At 40.5% G+C, this 9,612-nt stretch overlaps 1 long non-coding RNA gene across 1 annotated transcript; it reads left to right on the top strand.

Moving 5' to 3' along the window:
* LOC110402307 lies at positions 1,861 to 9,609 on the top strand. Its single transcript, XR_002441040.1, has 3 exons — positions 1,861 to 2,294; positions 2,870 to 2,993; positions 3,605 to 9,609. It is a non-coding gene; the product is annotated as an uncharacterized LOC110402307 (long non-coding RNA).

Genomic DNA, 9,612 nt, shown 5'->3' with positions numbered 1-9,612 from the left:
AAATTGTTAGGGGGAAGAAGGCTGCGGTGGATAGCAGGTGATAGGGACAGTAGGTCATGAAGGGTCTGTAAGCATTGGTGCTGGTGTGAACTGACATCAGCGAGCCCTTGGCATACCCTGATAAAAGGTTTATTTGAAGATCAGGAATACAGGGAGGTGGATCACAACGCTGTGAGGCTGCCACAGGCAGAAGTCCAGGGATTCCACCACACCAAGCAGAGCAGGCCAGACAAGCCACTCTGATATCTGCACTGATTTAGATGGGTCCCATGATCCTCACAAAAAATATGCTGAAAGCCTTGGGAAGCTGCCTAGATGGGTTATGACAACTTTATATCCCCCTCCTGCTCTTGGCCATCTCCTATGTGCAAATTCAATCCTCCCTTCAAACTTGGCTACCCAGAAGAGCTGTGTTGTTTCAACAAGTCTAGTTTAGAGCAGTACCACTGATGTCTGACAAAGTTACACTGGGATAAATAGATTGATGCTGGAATAGCTCATTACAAACAGACATGAGGAAGTAGTTATACTGGAAAACGGGACAACTTAGTCCCCACTAGTGATATTAAAACCTTAATTTGGAGAAGAAGAAAAAACAGGAATAGAAAAAAAAGTGATGAAGCTATTTTAAAGAACCATTTTTTAGACTGTGCCTTCACATTCAGCACAAAAACTCAGCTAGAAGTGAAAAAAAATGCTATGAACTGTTTTTAGGCTGTTTTAAACTCTCCTTAAATAACAAAAACAATGAAAAGCAAGATTTACTTGATGGTTGCTTTCTGAATTTAGTGGCAAATCAGATCCTCATTACTGAATAAGAAAATAAGAAGTTTCCAAGTGGAGTAACAAGTTCCTGGACTTTGTTCTTCATCTGTGTTCCTCATGCACTACACAATCAAAGTCATCTTTTATCCTGTGAGTTATCATTTGCCTAGAATATTTAGTGAAAAGAGTGAGCAACAATACTTGCCAGCATGTTCTCTGTGCAGACAGTACACAGTGTTGTGACCACGTACACAGATGTACACGTTAAGCCTTGATCCTTCATTCAGGCCTGTGTGTAATCATTTATACTTGGATAAATGTCGACAGCACCTCATGCATAAGGTCAGACATAAACAGATGAAGTATCAAAATCTATAACTATGTTTAAAAAAATAACAACAGCAATGCGCACACATATACACACACACAAAACAATAAAACCAACAACAAAGATTAGTGCAAAGTGCATGACACAAAACAAAACCAGATGCCTTCACTCCTTCTTAGTGTGTACATAAGTGCCATCTTCTGGCCACAACAGGGACTGTAGAAGAACTGGTAAAACGGATTATCAAATGATACAGACGAACATTCCGAGTTGGAAGGTGCCCGTAAGGACTATCGAGTCCAACTCCGGGCTCCACACAGCACCTCCCAAAGTTCAAATCCTAAACCTGACAGTTTTATCCAAATGCTCCTTGAACTCCGGCACGTGGGGCCATGCCCGCCGCCCTCTGGTGCAGACTCTTTCCCTAACCCCCAGCTGCCCCTCCCCTGACGCAGCTCCATGCCGTTCCCTCGGGCCCTGTCGCTGTCACCAGAGAGCAGAGCTCAGCGCTGCCCCTCCGCTCCCTGTGAGGAGCTGCAGCCGCCATGAGGCCTCCCCTCAGCTCCTCTGCTCTGGGCTCGACACACGGAGGGACAACCTCTTACCTTGCCCAGCTGGCAGTGCTGGGCCTTGTGCACCCCAGGGTACAGTTGGCCCTCAGGGCTGCAAGGGCACGCTGCTGACTCAGATTAAATTTCCTATCAGCCAAACTCCCAGACTCCAAGAGGCTCTGCAGCCCCTCATCCCCCAGTCTGTACATACACCCAGGGTTGCTCCATCCTGGGGCAGACTCCGGCACTTGCTCCTGTTCAACTCCATGTGGTTGGTGATTGCCCAGCCCTCCCATTTGTCCAGGTCTCCCTGCAAGGCCACTTTAGCCTGAAGGGAGTCAACAACTCTCAATTTTGTGCTGTTGACAGTCGTAACCAATACACATTCAAGTCCTCCATCCAAGTCTTTTATGAAATCATTAAAGAGAACTGGCCCTAAAATGGGGCCCTGATGGAACCCCACCAGTGACCAGCTGCCAGTCTGATGTGATCCCCTCTACTACAACCTATTGAGCCTGACCCATCAGCCAGCTGTTCACCCATCACATTGTTTTTGTCTAGCTGTCCAGGAGCATACTGTGAGAAACAGTATTGAAATGTTTGCAGAAATCCAAAAAGATTACATCTACCAGCTTCCCATGGTCACCTAGGTGAGTAATCTCATATACAAGGTTGGTCATTTAGCCAATTAAACAAAACTTTCCCCTTGTGGACCTGTGCTGGCTGTGACCAGTGATTGAATTGTCTTTCAGGCATTTCTTAATAACTCCCAGAATCTTCTCCACAATTTTACCAGGCACTGATGCAAGACGGACAGGCCTATAGTTACCAGTGTCATCTTTCTTGCCTTTCTTGAAACAATAACCTAGTACAAATCCTGTAAATACAAAGAATGATTTGCTCTAAAACTAGCAGTGGAGAAAGAACAAGTGTATATAGATTTAATGTAAAGAAATTCCATCTGGATATTCTTGCTGTAGTTCAGAGCTGTCAGATCCCCAAGCATCCTTCCAGTGTTGGTAGACTGGGAAAGCAAAGCTCTGCTTTTAGAAAGATGTTAACAACTGTTGTTTGCCTCAGTTGGAAGCAGTTGCAACCAGTGCCCCAGAACCCTGTCTTCCCAAAACCAACACACTGAACCCCAAAAAGTTAGATGCAACAAAAAGGGATTGCGTCATTGGTACTTCTCAACAGTACCAAAGAAATGTGTTCAAATCTCTTTTAGGGCACTTCAGCAGAATTTCACGTAACATGATGATGTTTGTTACCCAGTATCATGTTGTTGGACTGCAGAAACGACAGAGAACCCTAATGCAAATAGGTACTTGAATCAAGCACATCTCAGCAAGGTATCCATGCATCTCCCATTTAGACAAAGAGGCCTATATAAAGCCACATTTTTTAAACTTAGCTGAGAGTCATTGTCACTTGCATGGGATTTCTTTCTCCCCTCCCCAAGTCTAATCTGACTAGAAGTGTTTACTAGTATATTGCACAATATGTTTAAAAGTGATAAAAACTGTATTAGTTACATATTCTTCCTTAAATACTTCAGGGTTACATCCCCATAATAAACACACTAACTCAGAATTTTATTGCATCCTACTTGGCTGTCTTAAAAATCCCACTTTCTGAAGTAGCAACTACATGATGATCCTAGGCTTTGGCAGAACAAATAAATAAACTTTCTCGACAGCATGTGACAAAAGAAACACCAAAGTGTCAAACTCCAAAGCTACAAAGCAAATCATTGAAAAAGAACCCACACTTCTACTGTTCCACTGGCAATTTTTAAGTCCCCTCATTACTGGGAAAGAAAAAAAGACTGAACATGACATTTTTTGTTATTATAGGATGTTTCTGAATACCTGAAATAAGGAACTTTGTAATACAGGTTCAACAGGATGGGTTACTGCAAATAAAAATTACTTTAAAATCCACCACTGCCCTTTTCCCCCAGGTAACATGGAGAGTGAAGACAACAGGATAGAAGAAATAAAGAGTGCTATTTATTATTGCTTCTGTGTACGATGTACGGCACACACTCTTTTGAGACCTAAAGTGAGCATAATGGGTTTTGTGATAATCAGGAAGAATACTTCAATACTTCCGATCCACTGAAGCAAGTAGATTACATGATGAGTAAGGGAACTGAGTCCCACAGTAACGCATCACTGAATCCTATAAAGTCCCACTGCAACCTGTGGAAGGTCCATCTCATTGAAATAACACAGAAGCACAGAGCTTAAACAAGGACATCAGGGTTTGATCCTATGTAAAACCCATTTTGCTGCCTACATATCAGTGCTAGAGAAGGTGAATATTCCTGGGTAATGTGATCGTTTTTCTCCTAAATAAACAAGTAAACACACAAACCAAGAAACACAATTTCTTTCCAGATAAACAAGAATAGTGTTTTTCTGCTTCTTGTTGGGGACTGGAAGAAGAAACCCTTTAAAGTCAAATTTTAGTGAATCCAAAGTACTTTTTCTTAAAATATGTAAAGAAATAGGACCAGAAAGCTGCCAGAGAAAGAAGCAGAGGCCGTACTACTGGTAAATGGGCTCACATTTCCAAAATTGTTGTTGCTATTGGCTTACATACATGCCTAGAAGCTCAGAATATTGGCTGTCCTAGAATTGCAACAGTGTTCGGTTTTTTGGTTTGTTCTTTTTCCAAATAAATGATTCATTAACAAAAATAGTAAGTATAATTCCTAAGAAGAGATTCGCTTTCAATTGTAAAAGTTTTTGAAAGCGCCAAATCATTTATTTTAATGTGACAATGTGCTCACATTTGTTACAAACATTTGTTCTCATAAACCCTGTACTGTCCCAGACAAACCATTAAATAATGACATATAATGCATATTTATGTGTGTTTCCTTTCCCTGTAACCATAAATTCTGTATTTTCCCATCATCTCCTAAAACACAGCTAAACACTGAATTTTCCAAAAGAACTAATTATTCTTTGTTTAATGGCTCTTAGCTTCACTAGTCTCTGTGCATCTGATGAACAGCAGAACAACAGTATGACAGAATTTCTACAGAAGGAAGCAATTTCTGACATATTTTGATCTTCAGTCTTGCACCTACAATAAAATGTTGTCTAGCTTCATCACCTTGCCAGCCTGCACATCAGACCAGAAGAGGCTAGTGAGAAAACTGTGGAGAAGCAAAGTTGGAAGTCTGTTCATATGTGTCTGCTGGCAAAAGCAAAATAAGTCTAGATTCCACAGAAAATATAAACGGTAGCTAGTCTTCTACCAAGTTAATATTCTATCATGTAGGCTTTCTTGTGAAAAACCTCAGTTCATTTAACAAGAAGTTGCAGTGAGATCTTGTAAGGCAAGTGCATTATTATTACCTTGCTGTATGACTTGGAAACTTTGTTAATACTGGGCTAATATTCAAGATCCACTGGAGGTAGTGGATTAATGCGCAAAGCCATTTCCATATGGTTACCAAAGGTATTTTTTTGAAAGCAGAGGTTTCCTCTCATCTGCAAAACATTAAAAAGGATAAACTCAGGATCATATTCAGACAAGACATACCCTCAGCAGTTAGATAACCATCAACAGCAGCTTAAGATGTTGCCTCATTAGCACTTAGAAAACAGCAACATTTTTTTTTTAATACTGAAGTCCGCAATAGTAAAATTATGGGAGAGTATAAAAATCCAAATGTTCACAACAGACAGAATTCTTAAATATCCACTATTCCAAACTGCTTCCATAAATACGAGTACGGAAGTAACCCCTGACCAGAAAGAAGCATTTCACAAGAGGCTCAAATCTTCATCTTCATTAAGAATACAAGTGCAAGTCCAACAGGTAGAATATCTGAAGTGCAAACATCATAGATCCAGTTGTCTACATTACAGGGCTGTCTGCAGAATTTGTATTCAGTCTCTTGTATCACTCCAAGGCGACCGGCTCTCAACTCTTTACAGGGTTTCTAGGTTAAAATCAAGGACCATGAACTATATCCAGATACTCACAGTGAAACTTGAAGTCAAATTGAAAGCTATGTCCATCCAAACCTTATGCAGACTGATTCACTCCACTAAGCAGGCAGGTAAAACACTGCCTATATTATGAGGTTCTCCAAAAGGCCCTCAGAAGCAGATCCGCAGCAGTCTGCCTGTCAATATTACTCAAGTTTACAAACAGTAAGAGAACAAAAAATCAAGAAAAAGATTGAGAAACACTAACTCAAGTATATAGTCGTGGTGCCAGGCTCACAAGCCTAATCCTTACAGGGCACAGATAAACCTTAAGGGAGATACATACTCTTCCCTCAAGGACCTGTCGATCTCAGGGATCTGATTTTATTGTGGTTTACATTTGGAGAATAAAGAAATCCCACCCCTGTGATGTGAGGGAGATCTACCCAGAGTGCAAATGTTTATAATCACAGTAAACTTATACAGTACTAGTTTAATAAAGACTATAAAGCTGCAGTAATATATTGAATATTGCAAGAAAATCAGTTTTGTCTTTCTATAGAATACAGGACTTCAGGAAATTCTAATCAAATCAGTTGTACAATAACTTAAATTACATCACCAGGTTAGAGAGTAATAATGGACAAAATGCTAAGTGGAAACTAATTCTTATTGAATGAGTCAGAGTAACACAGTCAGACACAGATAAATATTACATTTTTCATGGACGATTGCTTTCAATCATTTTGTCAATAACAATGCAAAACACTAGTAATTAAGGAGGCTCAGCAAAGCTGAGCTTCTTAACTCTGAAAGATCGAGATAATATTGCTGCAAGAAAAAGAACTGTATCATTATGGAAAAGTCTCTAATTCTCAAGCTAACTGAAATTCAGTTAAATTTGTACTTCATTTTGTGTAGAATAACAAGGACTATACAGAATTCAAAACATTTCAGATCAACAACCTTGAATAGGACACCATCTGATGAAATTTATGTGCAAAAGACAAAAAGAATCATTACATCAAGTAACCATAACTTGTCCTCAACAGCAATTTCCATACATTGTTGTGCATATTTATCGCCCATCTGTCAAAAACAAGAGTAAGCTGAACATAACTAAACTCATGCATCAACACAAATCAAAACTGCTAAACATAAGACATGCAGAATTATACAGGACAATATTTAAAAACATATATAAACAGTGCTATGAAATGCTCTGTGAGTCATGTCTGATTGCATGGTCCTGGAGGCAAGAACCACTCTTTATATTGTACACATATATAATACAATGCTAGGCATCATGCACCTTGTATTTGTACAATACCTACTGTTGTTATAAAAGCAGCTTAAATAATAAACCTGCTGTAAGTTGAAGTATCCACAAGCGTAAAACTGACAGAAGCATAATCAAATGAATGTTTTTTTAATAAGAAATTACACAATTGTCTCCTTTGTCTCTATTGTATTCATAATACAAGCAATGGTAAATTTTACTTCAAAATTACTAAGCATACTGTATTGGCGAAGCAGATCTGCTTTGAACAACAAAGCCGTAAGTCTGGGTTTTACTGGACTAAGTCTAAACCCTGAGACAAATGACCCTACCCCCAAATCCTAACATCCAGCCCCTAAGGAATCCAAATTTCACTCTCAGTGAATGAAAGGAGCCAAGGATATGTCTACAGAATCCAAGGATTTCTCTATACTGTAAGCAGAACTGGAATCATGTCATAGCACAGATAAACCGCAACAGATTTTAGCTTGGTGGTGGAATGAGCATGGAGCTTAGCATTGCAAGGTAAGGACTAACACAGTGGGCACATTCAGCACCAAGGGACTGCAGCTACCGGTGCCTGTAGTAGGCAATTTTGAAACACACTGAAGTACACCTATACTCTTTTTCCCCTGCAGATTACAAAATATAATTATGCATAAAGTCTGATTACTAACACACTACAGAAGTAGGTGTTTTATAAAGAAGATACATAGTAAGACAATGCCAAATACATAAGTAGTAATGAGGAAACTTGAAAGTATTTAACACTCTGTTTTAGAGGAGTCACCTCTAGAATCTCTACTGATAGCCTGTGAAAGGAAATGTAAGCAGAAGTTTTTAAAAGCAAAAAGAACTAGAAAATTCAGTGTTATTTTCCAGAACCACTTGATCTTTTCCTCTCCTGGAAAGGTTTTCTTTTTCTGTACTCTGCATAAACTACTAATGTGATGCTGAGAAGAGACACCTTTGTATTAGCAAGTTTATATATGAAGGAACATAAGAGTCAGTTACTCAGCAGTAGCTAACATTGCAGAAACACCAGTTAACATCCAGCTTTTGAATCTGAAAACTTGCTAGTTTAGGAAGTCCCATCTCATTCAGTCACTCTTTCTCCCTAAGCCAAGAAGCCCCAAAGAGATCGTTCTTACTTTTCAAAAACCTTTTTAGCTGCTCTAAAAACTGGACAGAGATGATTTACATTTTCAAACTCTCATCATAGATTCCAGTTCTACATTTGCTCTTCCTATTTTTCAGGTGGCAGAATGAGTTACCTGGATTTTAGTGAAATTTTGGACAGTGGTGTAAACAAGAATAGTAGCAAAAGCTACATATGAAGTAATTTACCATGTTGAAACTGATATTTAAAAAAAAAAAAAAACCCACGCAGCAAAAACACTGACATAGGACAGTATTACATTCCTTTTTTTTTTTAATAATTGTTTTAAAAAATTATTTATTATTATTATTCTCTGCTTTGGCAGCTTTCTTTAGGAACATTAGCTATGAATCACAGATTATTGAATCATAGAACATCCTGAGTCAATAGAGACATATAAGTATCATCAAGTCCAACTTTGGGCTCCACACAGCACCACCCAAAAATCAAACCTTTACATCTGAGAGTGCTGCCCAAACACTTCTTGAATTCCTGCAATCTTGCGTCCTGCTGCTGTCACCAGAGAGCGGAGCTCAGCTTCCCTCGTGAGGAGATGCAGGCAACCATGAGGCCTCCCCTCAGCCTCCTCTGCTCTGGGTTGAACACACCAAGAGACCTCAGCTGATCCTCATACATCTTTTCCTCCAGACTCTTCACCATCTTCATAACCTTCCCTTTGGACACGCTCTTATAGTTTCATGTATATTGTTACATCTAAACCTGCACACAGTGCTTAAGGTGGGGTAGCACCAGCGCAGAGAACAGTGGGACAACTACTTGTAAGAGCTGTACACAAACACTTTTTTATGTATTTCATAATCAGAGAAACAAGAGGTCTTATTCCTGTGTCAGCTTCCTTAACTTGAATTTTAAAAGACTTGTTTTTAAAGAGGAGGAACTTCTGGACAACCATTGAAGGAGGAGAGCAGAGACTCCTGAAAGCAGTTTGCATTTGATATAACAAAGGAAATGCAAGACACAGCCCATTTGCAGAACAGTTAATAAAGGCAAACACACTCTGCGGCATATCTGTAACATCCTTCACACCGCCTGCCCAATTTACAACCTGGCTGACATACCAGGCCAGTGTTAAACAACTAAAAGTTCAACAAGATTTAGAATGCACCATACCACACAGCACTATGCAAAATGGCACTGAGGGACATGGTCAGTGGTTACGGTGGGGACGGGCTGACGGTTGGTGATCTTAGAGGTCTTCTGCAGCCTTAATAACTCTACGAAACCTCAAGTTGCTGACTTGACATTAACACTAAAACATTGCACGTGACTGTGTCCTTAACAAGCGAGCTCTTTAATAGGTGCCACAGCTAGTCAGCGTCCTTGAAATCCCGCATTGGGCAGGATAGACGCGCTTTTCTCACGAACTCCCATGGGCCTGTCCGCCTCCCTACAACGACTCCCAGCTCGCCCCAGAGGTGAAGGAAGTCGCTCCGCGGCCCGGCAGCGCGCCGCCATTTCCCCTCCCCGGGGGCGGGGCGGCGCTGACATGGCGGGGCGCTGGGACTCACCCGGCCCCGGGTCACGTGATGCCACCGTCGCGCGCGCTTCCCCCCCCTCCCCCC

This window comes from Numida meleagris, chromosome 1, assembly GCF_002078875.1.
Source record: "Numida meleagris isolate 19003 breed g44 Domestic line chromosome 1, NumMel1.0, whole genome shotgun sequence".
In the NCBI taxonomy this organism is placed as follows: Eukaryota; Metazoa; Chordata; class Aves; order Galliformes; family Numididae; genus Numida; species Numida meleagris.
This window is presented reverse-complemented; position numbering and strand designations above follow the sequence as displayed.